General features: G+C 52.1%; 1 protein-coding gene across 1 annotated transcript in view; it reads left to right on the top strand.

The window, feature by feature from the left end:
- Positions 1–9004: 9004 nt before the first annotated feature.
- The window catches only part of PADI1 (peptidyl arginine deiminase 1), a 70332-nt gene continuing 58125 nt past the window's right edge, over positions 9005–21211 (top strand). The window contains exon 1 of the mRNA XM_072751067.1: positions 9005–9345. The gene's annotated coding sequence lies outside the window, so the exon portion shown is untranslated. The remainder of the gene's footprint in view (positions 9346–21211) is intronic.

Genomic DNA, 21211 nt, shown 5'->3' with positions numbered 1-21211 from the left:
AGGCCTGGCCTAAGTGCTAGGGCCTGATTTTAGTGTAGATGGGAACAGGGAGTGACAGTAGGTGACCAGGGCTTCCACAGGGGTGTCCAGCTCTGCGGCCCGGGCCAAGTTCCTTCCTGCTGGGCCTGTTTCCCCATGTGTGCCTGGGGGATGGGATGTAGGCCTGGACCAGTGGGCCTGCATGGGGAGGGGAAGGAGGGGGTTGGCTGTTGCCGTCGGGGCTCTGGGGATGGGAAGGGGCGAGCGAGGTGCGCCCACCTGGGCTCTAACCCGTGACCCCGGCCCCAGAGTGAGCCCCCCCGCGAGGGTTAGGGAGTCATTAGCCCGGATTAGGGCGGGTGGCCCAGTGACTAAGAGGCATTTGCAACCTGAGCTCCCGCCCTGGGCACCCGAGGGGGGTGGCGGGCACCCTCTCCCTCCCTAGCCCTCCCTGGGACGGCCAGCGTTGGCTGGGGACAGATGGTTGTCCCTCCGCACAGACCCCACCCCAGTCCCGCCCAGCCCTGCTCCTGGCTGAGATCTGCACTTCCCAAAGCCAAGTCTTGCCCCCCAAGTGGAGCCCACTTCTTGGGGTGTCCCAGGCTTCCCATTCGGCAGCAGCCCGCTGTGCTGGGCCCTGAGTTCCAACCCCACCCTTGCAGGTAGCCTGCTCCGTGACCTGGACACGTTAAGGTCCCTGAGCTCCAGGTTCCCTACGGGACTGTGGTAAACTCATTGTTAGGAAAAACCACAGCGAACACTTAGCAAGAGGCCATGCAGAGCGTGGAAGCTGCTCGCGTGGGCCGTGGACCAGCAGCACCGCACCGCCAGCAAGCTTGGTAGAAATGCAGCGGCTGGACCTCAGGCAGATGCCCAACCTGCTGAGCCAGCCTGCATCCCCCCCCCCCCCCGCCAAGATTTTATTTATTTATTCATGAGAGACACACACAGAGAGGCAGAGACACAGGCAGAGGGAGAAGCAGGCTCCATGCAGGAGCCCGATGCGGGACTCGATGCCAGGACCCCGGGATCATGGCCTGGACAGAAGGCAGACGCTCAACTGCTGAACCGCCCAGGTGCCCCTAGCCTGCGTTTAAAATAAAAGAGATTTATTTAATTAATCTATTTGAGAGAGAGAGTTGAGTGAGGAGCCCAAGGTAGACAGATCCAAGACCCCAGGACCTGAGCGGAAATCAAGAATCAGAGGCTCAGGGATGCCTGGGTTGAGCATCTGCCTTCAGCCCAGGGTGTGATCCTGGAGTCCTGGGATCGAGTCCCACATCGGGCTCCCTGCATGGAGCCTGCTTCTCCCTCTGCCTGTGTGTCTGCCTCTGTGTGTGTGTGTCTCTCATGAATAAATAAATTAGAAAAAAAAAAAAGGAATCAGAGGCTCAGTAGTCTCGGCCCCCCAGGCGCCCCCGGCCTGCATTTTAACAAGATCCACAGGAGATTCCAGTGCGCTCCGGAGTCTGCCCAGTGAGGGGGGGGGGGGGGGGGAAGGACCTGCCTGCAGACCCTGTCTGCCTCCTACCACGCACTCACCTTGGGCACGTTACGGGGCGCACTTTCCTCCTCTGTAAACGTCGAGAATAAGAGTGACATAGTGTGCTTCTAGGGACTGTGAGCATCAAACAACTGAAAAATGAAAAAACACCCCTCCCCCCCCCCAATCACCCCACGCGGCAGAGGGCCTGGTACAGAGAAGGACTCCCTCGAGGACAGTCCAGCGTAAGGGGCTCCCGCATCTGGCCTTTGTTGCCTCTCCAGCCTCCGCCACTGTCCCAGAAAGCAGCGCCCTGCCCTGGTACCACCGTCCTTCCAGAGACCCCGTCTCCCTCTCTCCGTGTTCCCCCCGCAGGGAAAGGACACGTGTCCGCCAGTGTCCACCACCCTTAGGGCTTTACACACAGGAGGTCACTAATGAGCACCTGTCCCGCCTGGGCTGACCCGCCCTTGTTGCTCTGTGTGGGGGCAGGGGGGCTTAAAGGGAGTCTAATGACAGCCTGTATTAAGTACTTGCTGTTTCTAATCCTTGCTGCATACTTTACGTGGTTATTCATTTAGTGCTCAAACAGCTCTGAGTGAGGGACACTCTCTTATTATGCCCGTTTTTCTGATGAGGAAGTGAAGGCTCAGGGAGATGAACTCAGTGGTCCAGGTTCCCACCGCTGGCAGGTGGCTGACCTGGGATTTGGCTTTATCTTTCTGCCCTGCTCTGTGACACTGTCTCTTCTTTATTTTTTTTTAAATATTTTATTTATTTATTCATGAGAGACAGAGAGAGAGAGAGGCAGAGACACAGACAGAGGGAGAAGCGGGCTCCCTGCATGAAGCCCGAAGGGGGACTCGATCCTGGGACTCCAGGATCAAGCCCTGGGCCGAAGGCAGGCGCTAAACCGCTGAGCCACCCAGGCATCCCCCATCTCTTCTTTATTAAGTCTCGGGGTGGGGGAAGGGCCGAGAGCAGTGAAAGGACTGGGGTGAAGGGAATCTAACCTGGGTCTGGACTGAAGTGGGGTCAGAGGTTCTCCTTTGCCTGCCCCGTGGGGAGGGATTTAACCTTGGTATGGGGTAGGAGGGAGGGAAGGGAGGAGTGGGAGAGAAAAGGAGGATGTGTATGAATGGGAGTTGGTTATTTCTAGAGCTCTTCTAGTTATTTCTAGAGCTCTTCTTCCCCGTTTTCCAGATGGGGCGAGCGAGGCTAACTGCCTTTCTGGGAGTCCCACGGTCAGAAGCTGAGCCTCCCAGTGTGTTTCCCTCTCCCAAGACTTTGGCTGCACCCGGCATCTGGGCCAGGACCTAGCCCTGCCCCAGTCTCTTCCTGCCCCTCCCAAGACTCTCCCTTAATCCTTTCTGCTTTGGCCTGATCAGGGGAGGTGGCTCAAGATCAAAGGCCCAAAGGAAAGCTGGGGGCGGTGTTCGGCCAACATGCCTCACTCAGGTGGGGAGACAGTCTTCCCAGGCGGCCAGCAGAGGGTGAGCCCCTTGCCCTGCCTGCTCGAGGGGAGACCCCATGTGAGTCTGGATTCGAACCCTGGACTTTGTGATTTTAGGGATGGGCTCCCAACCTCTAGTTCTCCCAGGATTCCAGGGAGGTTGGTCCTGTCACCTATTCCCAATTGGGGAAACTGAGGCTGAGTGTCTGTATTTGTTTCCTGTGGCTGCTGTAACAAATTGCCACAAAGCTGGTGGTTGAGCAACACGCATTTATTATTTTATAGTCCCGGAGGTCAGCATCCTGACATGAGTCTCACGGGGCTAAAATCAAAGTGTCAACAGGGCTGCATTCCCTTCAGGTAGCTCTAGAGGAGGATCGTTTCCCTGCTCTTTCTAGTTTCTGGAGGCTGCTCACATTCGTTTGTTCCTGCCCTCTTCCCCCAGCTACAAAGTCAGCAGCGTTGCGTCTCTCTACGCCCGAGGAAAGCTTCTCCTCACCCAAGGTCGGCCCACCTGGAGAAAGCAGGTTTATCTCCTTATCTCAAAATCCTTAACTATAATCCCATCTGCGAAGTCCGTTCTGCCTTTTTTTTATGAGTTCCAGGGATTAGGATGTGGACCCGTTGAGTGTGGGGGTGGGTGTTATTTTGCCTAGAACAGAGGGGTTAAGTGATCTGTCCAAAGCCACACAGCCCAGGAGTGGCAGAGCTAGGACTTGAACCCAAACCCCAAGCCCCGAATCCTGGCGACCTCTCCTGCCACACTCCTCTGCTGCTGTGGTTCTAACCTTATGGATTGGGTGAAGGTTTCCTCAAAAGTGTCAGGAGGCTTCTAAATTAATAAATCACTTTATAAATGAAGATGTCGCAGTAGACAGGTGCTCAGTAGACACCGTTAGTTGGAGGACAGAAATGCCAAAGGTACATGGAGGAGAAATTGTCCCGTCCCCCCCTCTGGTGTCGCTGCTGCTCTCGAAGAGTCAGTCTTTCCTCCGAAGCTGGTGAGAAACAGGAGCTTGTTTGTGAGAGACGTGCTTCCTCTCAGATGACAGTAGGAGGGCTGGCCTGGCTCCAACCAGAGTCTTCCACTGTGGGTGCTTTAGCTCGGCCTCCGGCCTCCGTGCTAATCCGGTTGCCTCTAGGACTTCCCCCTAGATTTGCATCTTGGGGTATAACCATCAGGTTTTCTTTAGGAAAAACTGGGCAATAGGGTTGGAGCTGGAGGAGGTGCCTTGCTGGAGATCTAATGATGGGCAAGGCAGATGCGGTCCCTAACCCAAAGGGCCTAGTTTTCCAAGTGTGCGAAGTTGTTGTTACCATTTTGTAAAGATGCTAGTATCAGAGGAGCCTCTGGGACTTTCCCAAGACCACACAGTGGTGGAGCTGGGACTTGAACGTGGAGCCTCCAGCTCTCTCCAGGATGACCCCGGGCCTCTCCCTCCCCACAGTAGCTACCTTCTGGTTAATGGGCCAGACTTCCTTCTGGTGCGCTCAGGAGCCACGTTTGATGTTGCTCTTCCTGGCTCCAGGAGCCGACAGGCCCTCCTCAAATTACCGCTGGTAATTGGGGTGGAGAATTAATCACAGCTTTGAGGTTCCACTTTCCCCTCCGGCAGCCCTGCACTGCTGCCCAGAGAGGGAGGCGGAGCCCCAGCACCGGGTAATGATTTTGTGTTCTGGGATGAAGCCATCGGGAGGAGGGCAGGCCAGCTCTGCTCTGTGTGTGCATATGTGTGTGGGCGCATTTGGGCGTGCAGCGTGTGTGTGTGTGTGTGTGTGTGTGTGTGTGTGTGGTGGGGGTCTGTGAGTGTTAGAAGTAACCCTGGGCAGGGTTGGGGACTCCCCACTGGAGACCTTGTTCCACCTGTCCCTAGCTGGGTCACCAGGGCCTCAGTTTCTTTAACTGTAAAACAGGAGTGATCCTTGCCTTGGTCCTTCATCTTCCTTAGGAGATGTTTGTGAGCAACGTGTAAGACCACAAGGACAAAACTGCCTGGGGGGAAAGGGAAGGATGCCCTGTAGAGACAGAATGGCCTGTGGTTAGGGTGCAGACTGCTTCTGTTCAAGTCCCAGATCCCCCGCCTGGGTGGCTCAGGTCATGATCCCAGGGTCCTGGGATCGAGTCCCTTATCAGTCCCTGCGTGGAGCCTGCTTCTCCCTCTGCCTGTGTCCCTGCCTCTCTCTCTGTGTCTCTCATGAATAAATAAATAATATCTTTTAAAAAAGTCCCAGATCCTCTCTTCACTAGCTGCATGCCCTTGACTTCACCTCTCTTGGCCCATTTCCTCATCTACAAAATGGGGAGAATGTTGGAAGCGACCAAAATTCATCAGATCTAACACTTCCGTAATTGTCCAACACCAGCATATCATGTCCCATAAATCAAGAAAAAAGGCGACCAACTAGGACACAGTGCTTCCTTGCGCTGAGGTTAGATTTTATTTTTCCTGGAAGAGCTCTTTTAGACGACATTCTTTATCATAAGTCAGTCTTGTGGATTCATGACAAGGAATATACACATGAAATATAGGCAAGTCGGTTAAGATATTCCTCAAACATCTTCATATTCAGAGTCCAACTTTCTTGGATCACTTTTCAGCTCAGACTTGCCAGGGAACATGTTTTCCCATGACTTTGTCCTCTGTGCCAGCAGGAGTGTGTGAGGAGGTGTTGGCAGCATCTTTAAAAGAGAGCTTGTCCTACAGTGTAGTTCCTTTCAACCCCTTGACCCTCCTGCATCCCCGGGGGCCCTTTGCCATCAAACTGTGCCACCTTAAGAGGCGGAGAGATTCAGAAGAAAGGTGACAGGTTGCAGCCCCTCTGCCACCTTGACAGGGCACGGTGACTACGGGGATCCGAGAACAGACTGGACATGAGCTGGGAAACAGTAGTTCCCTAAGGAAGATGTGCAGTGGCACTGTGGGGTCATGACAAGGGGACCTTGGGCCAGGGCAGCCAAGACTTCACAGCTGGAAACCAGGCAGGGATGCAGGGTCCTCAGGATGGTCAGGAGCCACATGGCATGATGTTCACCTCTGATTCTGCCCAAGTGCTGATGGCCCCAGGTCTGGTCAGCAAAGTTCTAATGCTGTATTTATTATTTTTTTAAAGATTATTTATTTGAGAGAGAGAGAGCGCGCACAAGAGAGATCATGAGCAGAGGGAGGGGCAGAGGTACAGGGTGAAGCAGACTCCTCCTTGAGCAGGGACCTGATGCGGTGGCATGATCCCAGGATGTTGGGATCCTGACCTGAGCTGAAGGCAGACGCTCAACCAACTGAGCCACCCAGGCGCCCCTATAATGTTATATTTAAGTCATTAACTAGGATTTAAATACTACTAAGAAAGGAGGAAGGGGTGAGGAAAGGGGAGGAATGGAACTCACCCAGATGGATGGAACTCACCCTGATTTGCCCAAAGCAGACAAATCCTAAGTGGCTGAAAATAATCTGATATGACTGAGGTTACCCGTTGGGTGGTTTAGGTTTCCACCAGCAGGAAACAAGGAGCTGGAGACATAAACTCCGTCCAGTTGCAGAAAAACAAAATGTTTCTTGCATATGTGAGTTTGTGTCCTGGGAAATCCACACGCATTGCATGTTCAAACGCACACGCCTATGTATGCAGATGGGTGTTCATGGCCATATTGATACATGCAGGAAAAAGAATCAAAGGAGAGACAATCAAAGGTAACGGGGTGTCCTCTGCATGGGGGCCACCTCGGTTTTTAATCCATCGGCACACGGGTTTTGTTGTTGTAACAAAGGCCAGAGAAACTAGTTCCCAGGAACGGGTGCAGGACATGGACAGTTCAGGACGGACGTGGGTGCTGGTTGACATTTAAGATCCCAGGCTCCTTCTGACTTGTTGCTCTGCCCTCCCCCATATTTGGCTTCCACCTTAGGACCTCACCTGGCTGCCCAGGTCCTTCCCTCACATCTGCATTCCGCCTGGTGGGAAGGCAGACTGGGAAAAGGAGGACAGATTTTGTTCTTTCTTCTTTTTTTTAAGGGCACAATCCCAAAGTGGCGCATGGCGCTACCTGTCACGGGACTCAGATGTAGCCTGGTCACATGGTCGTGATGGCTACAGGGGATGCTGGGAAATGGAGTCTTTCCTGGGCAGCCACGTGTCTACTCTTCAAAGGATCTGGATGAGGGACATCTAGCAGTCGGCCGCATGGGTGGCCTTCTGTGTTCCTTTCTGTCTTCCACAGTTAGTGAAATCATCCCGCCCTGTACTGCTGATGCCATTTTTACCTGGTTTTTCCTTCCTTGCCTGATGGGAGGCGGTGTGGGGTCTGATCTGGGTTTAAATTTGCCACCGTCTGGCTGGGAAACTTAGGACAGGTGACTTCAACTCCTTGTGGTGGACACTGTTGTGTGCTGCCCAGATGCTCCCCGCCCCTGCAAAACCAAACAAAATCCTGAAGCGCACGTGCCCTAGCTGTGAGGAATATTGGGTGACCGAGGGCTGTCCTGTGGGTCCCTCTCCAGGAATTGCCCTTAGCCAGAGGGAGCTGCCTTGCCCCAGGCTATGCTGCTTTCCTGGGGCAGCCCCCATGCAGTGACATGCCAGTGTGGGGGTACAAGGCCCACCCGTCGCCTCAGTGGAGGACGTCTCTGAAGGACATTCCAGCTGCAGAGCCTCCAGTGGGGTTGGCCGAGGTCTCTGTCGGGGATGCCGTCCAGCCCAGCTTCTCCCTCCACCCAACCCAGCTCTTTGGCCCCCCGCCACCCCACAGGTCCGGGCCTGCGACCACCCCTCAGTGAGCTCCCTTTGTGCAAATCTCCATCCCGGAGTCTGCTTCCCCCGGGAGTGACTCTTAAGTCGGTTCCCTGGATCTGTGGAGTTGAAACATAATTACTATGAGGTTTTAAGTGAAGCCGCCCGGTATGTAGTAGTTGCTCAGTAAAGTAAAACACCAGCGAGCACTTCAGTGTCTAGCACGGACTCTGCCAGACTGTGTTCCACGTCATACACGCCATGACGTCATTCACTCTTCCCGACGAGCCTGTGAGAGAGGTACCACGCTTACTCCCACTTTACAGATGTGCAAACAGCCTCAGAGAGGTCAAGTAACATGCTCCAGGCTCCCAGCTTGCGAATATTCAGACGCGGCACTGTCACCGGTCAAGTGGTGGGTCAGGATTTCAAGGCCAGGGCCAGGAGGCCAGGCTCAGTGACACCAGGCAAGGAGTGTCTGCTGTCACCTCAAGCCTCCCTCCCGTGCCACCGAGGATGGAGGTCTCTGCGGGCGGGAGCGCACTGGGCACCGCGGGGGCGGAGGCTCATCTCCCCGTGGCTCTTATTCCCACGAGGACGGCTCCAGTGCGGCCTGTACTCACCGTGTGCCGGGCCCGCATTGAGCCCTCAACAGGCGTCATGTCACGGACTCCCCCCCCGCCCCCCACAAGGCACCCCGGCTGTTCCTGTCTGTTTTATAAATGGGACAGTAGAGGCTCGGGGAGCTTAAGTAAATTGCCTCAGTCCCAGGGCTGGGAGGCGGCACCGTGGGTCCAGCCCAGGTCAGTGTGAGTCTGGACGGTTGTCGCTCCCCGTGAGGCCTTCGTTGGGGTGAGTCCCTGAAGTGACTGCCCTCAAACAGACCCAAATAGAGAGCATAAGTTTACCCGGGCTGGCCAGTGTCCTGGAGTGGGTGGGGGGTGGCGCCCAGGGGTTCCCAGCGCGGGGGGCAGGGGGAGGTGCAAGGCCACCCTGGAGGAAGCCCCCAGTGTGACGGGCAGGCTCGGCTTCTCTCCGGGCAGGGCCGCTAGTCTGAGAGGGGAGGTCCAGGGGGAGCACCTGCCGTGGGGGGAGGCACAGGCCCTGCCTTAGGGGAGGCCCGGTCTGATGAGGAAGGCTCAGGCCCAGCCCTTGGCGTCCGTGCTGGGGAGCTCAGGTGCCAAGGGCCCCCGGAGGGAGACGGTGCCAGGAAGGCGCCGAGGGGGGCTGGAGCAGGAAGCTGGCTGGAGGCCAAGCCCAGGCCAGTCTCCCCCAGGCGCAGGCCGCGCCAGCAGCTGGGCGCCGGTCACGAGGGCATGACGGGGCCTCCTGGAGAAGCCACATGAGCTGGCGCAGCATCTGCTGACTCGACGTGCCCCGGGTCGGGGGTGCTTGCCCGGCTCCAGCGCCCTGGGCCACTTCTTTCCTCCCTGGGCCTCAGTTTCTCTATCTGCCAATGGGTTGGGGGCTTCCCACCCCACCACCCCTCTGTGTGGGAGTGTGGTGCCCTGACCCCTGGGCCCTGGCTCCTGGCCCACTCCCCCGCTCCCGGCTTCTCAGCCCCCCGCCCTGCACGCAGCCGTCCTGAGGACACGCTCGCTGCGGAGCACCTTGGCCTTCGGCTCCCGCCCCGGCCCGGGGTGTGGGGGTGATGTGTGGACGCCCCGCCGCGGCACTCAGCCATCTGCTGCGAGAGCAGTCCCAGGTGCGTGTCCAGGTGCCCCCCCTCCCTGCAGGGGTCCCCGCCCTGTGGGGTAGCTTCCTCGATGCTCACAGCAATTCCCCGTGCTCTGTCCGGAGGTGCTGCTGGCCTTCCCTTCTGCACACTCACGGCTAGTGAGGCCTTCACATTCCCCCGTCCAGGCGTTCGTGCCTGGTCCCCAAAGCCAGGCACCCCTCAGATGGCGTGCGCCGTAGAGCTGGGATTGCGTGCATGTCTACCCCAGTTCTAGACTCCAGCCCTGGCATGGAGTGGGTGTTCAATACATGCTTCCCCCCCCCCAAATACATATAGTGACTGGATGGGGAGGAAATGCATGAGAGTGTCCACATCTGTACGGTGGGACTGGCTTCTTTATGTATTTGGGAGGAGAAATGAGAAATGCCTGTGGGGGGCTCACCCAGGAAGTACCCAGTGTGTGTTGACTGTGACCATTATTATCCGGCTATAATTTGGCAGGACCAAGTGATAGGAACTTGCACTTGCCGTCCTGCTAATCTCTTTTAGGCCTCCATTTAGATTCCTGCCCACGGTTCTTTTTTTTTTTTTTTTTTTAAAGATATTTGTTTATTTATTCATGAGAGACAGAGAGAGAGAGAGAGGCAGAGACACAGGCAGAGGGAAAAGCAGGGAGCCCGACGTGGGACTCGATCCCGCGTCTCTAGGACCAGGCCCTGGGCCGAAGGTGGCGCTAAGCCGCTGAGCCACCAGGGTTGCCCCTGTGGTTCTTTAGAGCAAGTCTAGGCCAGTGTCTGATAGAGCTCAGAACTGCTGAGTCTCAGCCTCCAACTCCAACTCCCCCCAAGCCCCTGTGTTGTTGTTGGCCAGTGCCTGCAGCCGTGACTGGAGGGCAGCCTGTGACCTGCAGGAGGACCCCATTTGAGAGAAGAGAGGCGAGCGAGGCAGGACCCCGCACAGAAGGTGATCCCTGAGGTTGCAGCAGCCTTTGGATCGGTGTCGGACTCTCCGCTGTGCACCTGCTGTGTGCCTCCACCTGGGAGGGTGTGATCTGAGTGAGATGTGGGAGGCAGCAGCTTATAGGGAGCCTGGAGTAATACACTTGGGGTCCAGTCCTAATGGGGCAGTGGTGGAGAAATCCCCTGACCTGTCTGAGCCTTTGTCTGTAGGCTACAAGCTGGCCCTAAAGGCGAAGTGAGCACAGAGCACAGCTTTGGATGGTTCTGCAGCCGGGCGTGGTCCGCACCCGCCCACCTTGTACACCTAATTATAGCACGGGGTCTTGGCCCTTCAGGATCTTACAGTCCAGCTCAGGAGACAGGTGAGAAGCAGGCTGGGAGGTCCAGAATTTCAGCTATGATGTGCCTCCCAAGGGATAAGCATCAAAGGTGGAGACTCACCTGGGTTGGAGAGATCTGGTTGGGCTTTCTGGAGAAGGGGGTCCCTGAGCCAAGCCCCAGGGAGCAACAGGCTGTGGACTGGTGGAGGCGAGAACGGAGGCGTCCGGGCAGGGGAATAAGGTGCAGGGGTCGTGGCGGTGGGTGGAACGGCATTAGGGGTGGCAGTGGTGTGGCCTGAGGGCTGCCAAGGACACTTCGGGGTGTAACAAGAGTGGGGTGGGAGGCGGGGCCCATGGTCTCCGGAGAGCAGGAGAGGTTGCTGAGTGGGCCTGTGTAAAGAAAGCTTTTCCCTTTCATCCGTCACAGGGTAAAGAGCTGGTTATAGCAGGTCGGGGAGAGACCAGGGGCTGCAGCCTCTCACATCTTCAGGATCAGGGCAAGCCTCTCAGCCTGGCCCCGCTCCCCCCTGGGCCCTGGTGACCTGGCCTCTTCCCATGTCCCCGGCCTGAGCAGCCCCACCCAATCCTCTGGCCCTTCGGAAGCACGCCCCGTCCCTAAACCTCGCCCTGCTTCTGAGGCCTTTGCTCCACTGTCCTCAGCCTGAACTGCCCTTTCCCCCACACCCACTTGGCAAACCCCAGCTAATCCCTTAAGACCTGGCTTCAAAGTCACCTCCTCTGTGAAGCCTTCCTTGAACTGCGCAGGAGGGACAGACTCCTTTCTCCTCTGTGCCCCACAGCACCCCCTGCCTTCGTTCATCACAGCAAATGCATTTTGCTCTGCCAATTAGTGGCCGTGTGACCCTGGGCAAGTTCTTAAATGTCTCAATGCCTCACTCACTGTCCTCCCCAGTAAAATAGGGGCAGTAATAATAGTACCCACCTCGAATGGGTTAACACTTGTAAAGCGTCCAGAACAGTGCCTGGCATTTAGTCAGTAGTAAATGTTACCCATGATTAAAATAATTACTGTTGCCTCATCGGGCTGTTACGAGGATTAGTGAGTTAATGCATGTCAAGTGCTCAGCACGGTGCTGGGCACCCGGTGAGCCCTTAACAAATTGGACCTATCATCCCCATTGTCACTGCCATCCCCCCATCGCCGTCATCATCTGTAGGCCCATCTGCCTCCCCCACATGGAACCCCTGAGGCACTGCCATGACCTGGCCATCTTTGATCCCAGTGGCCAGTTCAGAACCAGTCACACGGTAGGTGTTCAGGAAGTGTGTTGAGTGGCAGCGAGGACAGGGTAGAGATACTCAGAGCTGGGTGGAGAGGACTCTGGGGAGCCGTGTTGCCCTCCTTGGAACATATATATATATACTTTAAGATTTATTTAATTATTTTAGATTGAGAAAGAGAACATGGGCGGGATGGGCAGAGGGAGAGGGACAAGTAGACTCTGCTGAGCACAGAGCCTGACGTGAGGCTCTATCCCATGACCCCGAGATCACCATCTGAGCTGAAACCAAGAGTCTGACACTTAACTGATAGTGCCCCCCAGGCACCCCTCCTGGAATATTTTGTTTTATGTTTATTTTATTTATTTAGTTGAGAGAGTATACAAGCAGGGGGAGGGGCAGAGGGAGAAGGAGAAGCAGGTTCCCCTCTGAGCAGGGAGCCTGGGGCTCCATCCCAGGACCCGGAGATCACGATCTGAGCTGAAGGCAGACGCTTAACTGACTGAGCCACCTGGGTGCCCCTCCTTGGACTATTTTAAAGGTAGTCCCACTCGAGGCTTGGAGACTTCTAAGCTGTGACCTTGCTCCAGGAGGCTGTCCTGTAAGGCTTTAGACCCAGGCTACCCAACTCTGCAAGCTAGCAGCCGTATGGCCTTAGCAAGTCCCCTACCCGCATAGGGCCTCAGGTGCCTTCTCTGCTTAATGGGGTTGGTGACAACCAGGACAGCGTTCCTTGAGGGGCGGCCCCTGCGCTAGTGCTTTACACATAGGGGTAACTGGATCCTCACGGCCACCCGCGAGACGGCTGCTAGTGAACAGAGGCGCAGAGGATTCTGCGTGGTAATGCTGCCCAAGCGTTGGCACCGCGTCTGGCCCTGGGGAGCACTCTGCTCTAGGAGTCGCCAGTGAGGGGCCCCTGGCTGGCTCAGCCGGTAGAGCTAGAGCGTGTGACTCTTGTTCATGCAGGGCCTAGAGCTTATGTAAAAAAAAAAAAAAAAAAAGATTAAATCTGCATAAAAAAGAAAGAGAGGGGGCACCTGAGGGGCTCAGTTTTTGAACGTCTGCCTTTGGCTCAGGTTGTGATCCCGGGGTCCTGGGATCGAGTCTCGCATCGGATTCCCCACAGGGAGCCTGCTTCACCCTCTGTCTGTGTCTCTGCCTCTCTCTCTGTGTCTCTCATGAATATATAAATAAAATCTTTTAATGAAAGAAATAAAAAGAAAGAAAAAGAGTTTCCAGTGAAATGGAGGGAAATCTATCCCCCTTGAGGAGAGAGCCCAGGCCCTAGGACCCTCTCTGGATGCTGACTACTAGGACCAAGTCAGGATGGGATGGTCCTCAGAGTTCTGGGCCTTGACACCCGCCTGTGCGAGGGGACGTCGGCACATGCCAGGACTCCCTCTGGAGCCTGGTCAGGCCACCTACCTCTCTCTCTTGCTGTTCCCCCCGGCGGTGGCATGAGTCATGCCGTGCCGCCTCCCTGGCTGTAAGCCTGGCCGGCTACCTACTGTGCATCACGTTTTGATGTCAGGTAATTACAGCCATTACTGTCATTATGAAAAAGTTACGTGATCGTGCAGGTCCAGGAAGCCCCAAAATGCCCCGGGGGAGCTCCTCTCCACGGCTGGACTGCTCGGGAGGAGGATCCTCCTTGCCGGCCAGTTCTGTCTTCCTCCGTTGGACGAGGAGCTCCTTGAGGATAAAGAGGGAATCTCCCTCATGGGGCCGGAGCTCTGGACACAAGATCTAAAAGAATGTTTTAAAATGCATGACTGAGCAGGCAAAAAAAGAAAAGGAGCACTCAAAAGCCAAAAATAGGTTAAAAAAATTAAAGATAAAGTAAGAAAGGCTGTGTACACACATCGAGAGGGGAAGGTGAGCCCCGGACTGGTAAGTCCCCCTGAAGGATGCCTGTAAACCGGGGCTTTGTTAGTTCGTCAGTGGCAGCCAAGTTTACAAAGCAGGACAACTTGCCTCTTTTAGCATCAAGGTCTTTGAATCGTGACAAATGCAAAGACAGTTGACCCTTGAACGGCATGAGGGTTAGCGATGCCGACCATGCCTCGTCCTGCGCAGCCGAAAATCCCAATATAAATTTTGACTTCCCAAACCCTAGCTACTAAACAGCCTACTGTTGTCCAAAAGCCTTCCTGATAACAGCCAATTAACACACTTGTGTGTGTTCTGTGTACTGCCTACTGCATCCCCACAGTAGAGTCGGCTAGAGAAACGAGAATGTTATGATCATTGTAAGGAACAGAAAATACATTTGCAGTCCTGTTCTGTATTTATCAAAAAGAAATCCAAGTAAAAGTGGACCCACGCAGGGTCCTTTGAGGGTCAACGGTAGTTGTGTCCACATTACCACGGTCAAGATCTACAAGGGTCTTCTCCTCTCAAATCTCCGTGTCCCTCTGTAGTCAACCTGTTTTCTCCTCTCCGGCCCTTGGCAAACTCTGATCTGATTTCTGTCCCTATGGTTTTGCCTTTTTGCAGGATGTCATAGAAATGGAATCCTGTAGTATGTCACCTTTTGTGGGTTGGTTTTTTTTTTTTGTTTTTGTTTTTGTTTTAGCATAAAGCATTTAAGGTTGATCATGCAGTTGTGCAACTGGTAGTTTATGTCATCGTATCATGTACCACATTTTGCTTATCCATTTGCTTGTTGAGGGACATCTGGGTGGTTTGGAGTTTCTAGTGATTATAAATAAGGCTGTTACACATTCACGAACAGGGAACGGTGTGAATGTAGGTTTTCATTTTACTAAGGTAAATAGTTAAGAGTGAGATTGCAGGGTTGTATGGCATGTACATGCTAGACTTTATTTATTTATTTATTTATTTATTTTCATGCTAGACTTTATAAAGGACTGCCGAACTGTTTTCCTAAGTGGCTGTGCCACTTTGCATCCCCTCCATTACCAACACTGTGGAGCTTTATATATATATATATATATATATATATATATATATATATATATATAATTAGCAGCTTTATTTTACGTTCTGTATCAAGTATTGTTGTTTTTTTTTTAAGATTTTTGATTTATTTATTCATGAGACACAGAAAGAGAGAGGCAGAGACACAGGCAGAGGGAGAAGCAGGCTCCATGCAGGGAGCCCGATGTGGGACTTGATCCCGGGTCTCCAGGATCACACTCTGGCCAAAGACGATGCTAAACCACTGAGCCACACGGGCTGCCTGCTTTATTTATATTTTAAAGATTTTATTTATTTATTTATTTGAGAGAGAGAGAGAGAGAGCAAGCATGTGGGAGTGGGGGGAGGAGCAGAGGGAGAGGGACAAGCAGATTCTGTGCTGAGCACAGAGCCTGACACGGGGCTTGATCCCACAACCCTGAGATCATGACCTGAGCTGAAATCAAGAGTCAGATGCTTAACTGACTGAGCCATCTAGGTGCCCCAGGAGCTTTGCTTTTAATAGATGTACATGGGACAGAAGACGTAGCCCAAGACCTGACCAGGTAGGAAGGGGGATCCGAGATCCCCCATAAAGTCAGAACCTCTGCAGACAACCTCTTCACTGAAAGGGTAAACTTGAAAAGTATCTATCTTCCAGGACATGGAAAGAAAGACGTTAATCTTGGCTTTGACTCACGATGAATGGGAAAATAAACTCTTCTCTGAACCAGCCCTCAGGTAAGACCAGAGCCCAAGTTCCTACTTCTCACTTGGTCCAGAAACTTCCAGCTGAGAATTTTTTAAAAAATTTATTTATTTATTCATGGGAGAGACACACAGAGAGAAACAGAGATATAGGCAGAGAGAGAATCAGGCTCCTCGCAGGGAGCCCGATGTAGGACTCGATCCCTGGACCCTGGGATCATGAGCTGAGCTGAAGGCAGACGCTCAACTGCTGAGCCACTCAGGCATCCCTCCAGCTGAGAATTTAAAATAGTTCCTGGTGGATAATGCTCCCAGGTCTCTAGCAAAAACAAACTAAAATCCTTTCTGGAGGGAAACATGTCAATGAAAGCCTTATAAAATTCCCACAGATAGAGTCCTAATGATCATGAGCTCACAATGAAAAAAATTTAAGAACACACAAAAACCAAGGTTCCGTGGACAAGTTTTAATAGAAACAAGAAGCAGCAGAATCAGCTCTGCCTGCACTTCAGGGATGGGATCTAGAGCATTCATTTTAAGAAAGAAAGGTGCTAAATAATTTAAACAAGTAGAAGAAAGTATTGAAAGTATAAACAAGGAACAAGAGACTATCATGAATGACCAGGCATGGTTTCTTATAAAATTAAACATATACTTAGCCATATGATCCAGCAATTGTACACCTAGGTATTTGCCAAAGAGAAATGAAAACATGTGGGTGCCTGGGTGGTTCAGCTGGTTAAGCATTTGCCTTTGGCTCAGGTCATGATCCCAGGGTCCTGGGACGGAGCCCCACGAAGGGCTGCCTGCTCCCTGGGGAGCCTGCTTCTCTCTATGCCTGCCACTCCCCCTGCTTGTGCTTGTGCTTGCTCTCTCTGTCAAATAAATAAAATCTTTTTTAAAAAGGTGCATATATTCTTTAAAAAATTAAAAAGGAAATGAAAACATATGTCCTGGAAAAATTTGTGCATGGGATGCCTTGGTGGCTCAGTGGTTGAGCACCTGCTTTCAGCCCAGAGCGTGATCCTAGACTTCTGGGATCGAGTCCCACGTCAGGCTCCCTGCATGGAGCCTGCTTCTCTCTCTCTGCCTGTGTCTCTGCCTCTCTCTCTCTGTGTCTCTCATGAATAAATGAATAAAATCTTTAAAAAAATTTGTGCTTGAGTGCTCATAACAGTTTCTAATGGCCCCAAACTAAACAACACAAATGTCCATCAACAGGCTGACGGAGAAACAAATTGTGGTATGTAGTGGAGTGCTACCTAGCAATAAAAAGGGATAAACTACAGAAACTTTCAACTACCTGAATTCATCTCAAAAACACCATGTAGAGAGAGAGAAGCTAGAAACAATGACACACTGTATGATTTAATTTTTATGAACTTTTCAAAGAGGCAAAGGCTAATCTATAGTGACAGAAGGCTGATTAGTGGTTGCTGGGGGTAGAAAGTAAGGAGCAAAAGGACACGAGGGCCTTTTTTTAAAAAAAATTTTTATAATGGAAAAATTCTGTATCCTGATTGTGGAGGTGGTTACATGAATGTCAAAACTCATCAAACTGTACACATCATATAGATGCTTTTATTGTGTGCAAATTATACAACATAACCGCACCTCAGTAAGTTATGCTTCAGTAAAGTTAATTTAAATAAAGCAATAAATTGGGGCACCTGGGTGGCTCAGTTGGTGAAGCGTCCAACTTTTGATTTCAGCTCAAGTCATGACCTCAGGGTCGTGAGACTGAGCCTGGCCTTCCACTCTGCGCTGGTTGTGGAGCCTGCTTAAGATTCTCTCTCTTTCTCTCCCTCTACCCCTCCTTGTGGACATGCACGCTCTCGTTCTCAAAAGAAAAAGAATTAAAGCAATAGGCAGGCAGTGTGAAAAAGACTTAATCTGAGCTTCTAGAGATGAGATATACAAAACTGAAACAGAAAATACGACAGATAGGTTGCATAGCAGACTCAGCAGTGAAAAGAGCTGAGAGGAGAATCCATGAACCAGAAGGTTGGTAAATAAACACCCAGCGAGGAAGGACAACGAGGTGGAGACGATGAAGAGATGTGAAGGATGGGGTGAAAGCCTCTGAAACAAATGGGCTCGCTCAGTGTTCTAGAAAGGGACAGCGGTGGAAATAAAGGAGCAACATTTTTCAAAGGGATAAAGGCTGAGAATTTTCTAGATGAACCTTCATACTCAGAAACCCCAGCAGTAAAAATGAAAAGAAATACACATCTTGACGGTTAGATTGAAATTTCAGAATAGTAAGGATAAAGGAAAGACTCCAAGAGCGGTTAGAGCAGTTACATCGCCTACGAAGGGACAGGGACAAGGCTGATAGGCCACCCTTGATCAGAGACAGCAGAAGCCAGAGGCCACGCCCACAGGAGAGCTCAGAGGAAGAGCAGATGCTTCGCGAAGCTTTCCTTGTGGAGCCAGAGGGAGTTGAAGGCAGTTTCAGATCCGGAAAAGCTGAGCGTGTGTACAGTTTCAGAGGAGACACATTTGGAGGAGCTCGCCAAGGATGTGCTTCAGAAGGAAAGAACATGATCTTAGAAGGAAGGCTGAGCCTCAGATGGAATTGTGAGTAATAAGCATCTCAGACCCGTGGCTAAATCTAATTAAACACCAAATCTATAATTAGTGCTAATAATGTCTTTTTTGAGGGCTTAAAAAAATAAAGTGAAAATACCAGACAACAGTAGCACATTAAGTCACGAGGGGGTGACGGGATTTAAAGTTGTCTAAGGTTGCTGTCCTGTTTTGGAAGGAAAGTAACTGTAGGGATTTATGTACATAGGCTTCAGGACAGAGGCCTGCAAACTGTGGCCCTTGGGCCAGATCAGGCCCAGCGCCTGTTTTTATACATAAAGTTTTATTGGAACACACCAGGTTCATTCCTTTAAGTATCATTTATTGCTGTTTCCAAGCTGCCTATGGCAGCGGAGTGAGTGGTGGCGCCCAGAGAGCTCCGTGCACAAAGCTCCTACTGGGTGCTTGTAGGATGCGTTGGCCCTCGCCTGCTTCAGGGTAGCTACCGAAAGAAGAGAAACAGAGGCTATGACATTTAAACAGTTGAGGGAAAACAGAATGAGGAGAAAACTCAATTCAAAAAAGAAAAGAAGAAACAAGAAAGATCTAAGATGGGGATCCCTGGGGGGGTCAGCGGTTTAGTGTTTGCCTTCGGCCCAGGGCGTGATCCTGAGGTCCCGGGATCGAGGCCCACGTCGGGCTCCTGCATGGGGCCTGCTTCTTCCTCTGCCTGTGTCTCTACCTCTGTGTCTCTCATGAATAAATAAATAACATCTAAAAAAAGAAAAAAGAAAGATCTGAGAAAATCAAGATAATGGAGAATGTAAAGCAGGATGTCAGAGTTGGGAGGCCTGGCGGGGGTCAATCTTTAGTCCTCTTCTTAGGCTCATCTGCAACATTTCATGCAACTGATGCTGCCCCTTCCTGAGACACTCTCCCTTCCTGACACAGCCACTCACTCTTGGTTTTCCTCTCCTGCCCTGGCTGCTCCTTCTCGGGCTCCTCTGTTGTCCCCAAGCTCTGGAGGACTGCAGGGCACGGTCCCTGGGCCCCATGTCTCAGTTGTCTACACTCCCAGGAGCGCTCATCCAGCGTCCTGGCTTCAAACCAGCCCTGCAACTCCTACAGTCCTACCTCCAGCCCAGCCTCGCCTCTAGACCCCAGCGAGGCGGCCCACCACGCCTCACCTCGTGGAGGCCTAACTGGCACCTCAGTCTCAACACCTGCAAACCAACCTCCTGATTTCCAGCCCCATGAGCCAGCCCCTCATCCAGGGTCCCCATTTTAGCCAGTAGCAGCCCCGGGCTTCCGTGACCCACACTCAAATGTGGAATCACCTTTGGCTCCTCTCTATCTCTCACACCCCACATTTGATCCATCAGTGAACCCTGTTGTCGGATCTGTCTCCAAAACCAATTTCAATCTGACCACTTTTTACCTGCTCCACTGCTAGTTTCTCATCAGGGTTATCATCACCGTCTCTGACTGGTCTCTCTGCTTCATGCTGGCCTCCCATGAGCTGTAGTCAGCAAGGCAGCCAGAGGGATTCTGTTAGAACCTGGGCCAAGTCATGTCTCCTCTGCTTAAACCCTTCCTGGGGATCCTCCACTCATGAAGATGTGTGAGACCCTTCCTTCTGTCTTGAAGGTCAACATGAATCTACCTTCCCCCTTTCTGACCTCAGCTCCTAACACCCTGTCCCTTTCCCTGCACCATGCGGCCACACTGGCTTCCCAGCAGGTCCTTGGATGTGTCTTGGGGGCTTTGCACACTCTGTTCCCCTTCCCAGCACTCAGATCCCCCAGATATCCCCCATTGCTTGTTCGTTTGCTTCCTTCCGGTCCCTACTCAAATGTCACTGTCAGAGAGGCTTCCTGGCACCTGTGCAAAACAATCGCCTTGGGGCGCCTAGGTGGCTCAGTCAATTAAGCATCTGACTCTTGATTTCGGCTCAGGTCGTGATCCCAGGGTTGTGAGATTGAGCCCCACATTGGGCTCTGCGCTGGGCATGGAGCCTGCTTAAGACTCTCTCTCTCCCTCTGCACCTCCCCCTCCCCCCAAAAAAGCCCAAACCAAAACCAAAACCAAAAAAACAGTGGCCTTGCCCTGCTCTGTGGCGTTGAGCACCACGTCTTACCACTGTTGGCGTTAAACTTGATCACCTGGCTGAGGGTGTGTTGGTCAATTTTCTCCACTTGTTATGAGTTGAATTGTATCCCACCCCATTCCCTAAATACATGCACTGAAGTCCTAACCCCCTGGTATCTCAGAATGTGACCTTATCTGGAGATGGGCCTTTACAGAGGGAAGCAAGTCAAAAGAGGTTGTTAGGTGGGCCTGAAACCAGTATGCCTGGTGCCCTCATAATAAAGGGGGTGACTTGGAGACTGACATGTGGGGAGAACGTGGAGGTGGGCCATTTACAAGCCAAGAAAGTGGCCAGGAAAGGTCCTCACAGCTGTCAGAAGAACCACCGTGCAGTCACTCTTTTGTCCCCGTTTTTGTGCTCTGTGCATTGGAAGAAAGTCATTATGTGCAGCCCATAATTAAGCTCTACCTCCCTGAGGTGAGAGTATCTACAGAAGCTGCTTGGAATCCTCATCCATGGACATGGTATGTGTTAGTCGTGCATTTGGTGTCTGTGTCCCTCACCAGCCTCTAGCTCCTAGGGCTTGATACTGGCTCTTTGGTTCACTGCTGTAGCTCAGCCTCTAGAACAGTGCCTGGCACACAGTAGGGACTTGAATATTCGAATGTCCAAAAGCAATGAGTCAGCAATGACAATAATTAGAAATGGACTGTATTATCTACCTTAAAGGCATAGAGGGTCCACGTACTAAAGAAACTCTCCATATATCAAATCACAGGAAGTTTGAAGAGTAGAATGGAAGAAAGACAGATGAAAAGAAATGCCAACCTAAAGGAAGCTGGTATGGCTTTAACAATCACAGATAAAATGTTAGTTATTAGAGGGGTGCCTGGGGGGCTCAGCCGGTTAAGCATCGGACTCTTGATCTCAGCTCAGGTCTTTTTCTTTTTTTTTTTCTTCAGCTCAGGTCTTGATCTCAGGGTTATGAGTTTTATTTATTTATAATTTATATTTATAATGTTATAATAATGTTATTATTTATACCAGAGAATAATTGTAAATAAATAAATAAATGTATAATGAAGGAGGTTGTCCTGTAATGTTAAAAGGTTTGATACTTTGGAAAG

The sequence above is a fragment of the Vulpes vulpes genome, chromosome 2, assembly GCF_048418805.1.
Source record: "Vulpes vulpes isolate BD-2025 chromosome 2, VulVul3, whole genome shotgun sequence".
Lineage (NCBI taxonomy): Eukaryota > Metazoa > Chordata > Mammalia > Carnivora > Canidae > Vulpes > Vulpes vulpes.
The sequence above is the reverse complement of the archived record's forward strand: the minus strand, read 5'-3'. Positions and strand labels throughout refer to the sequence as shown.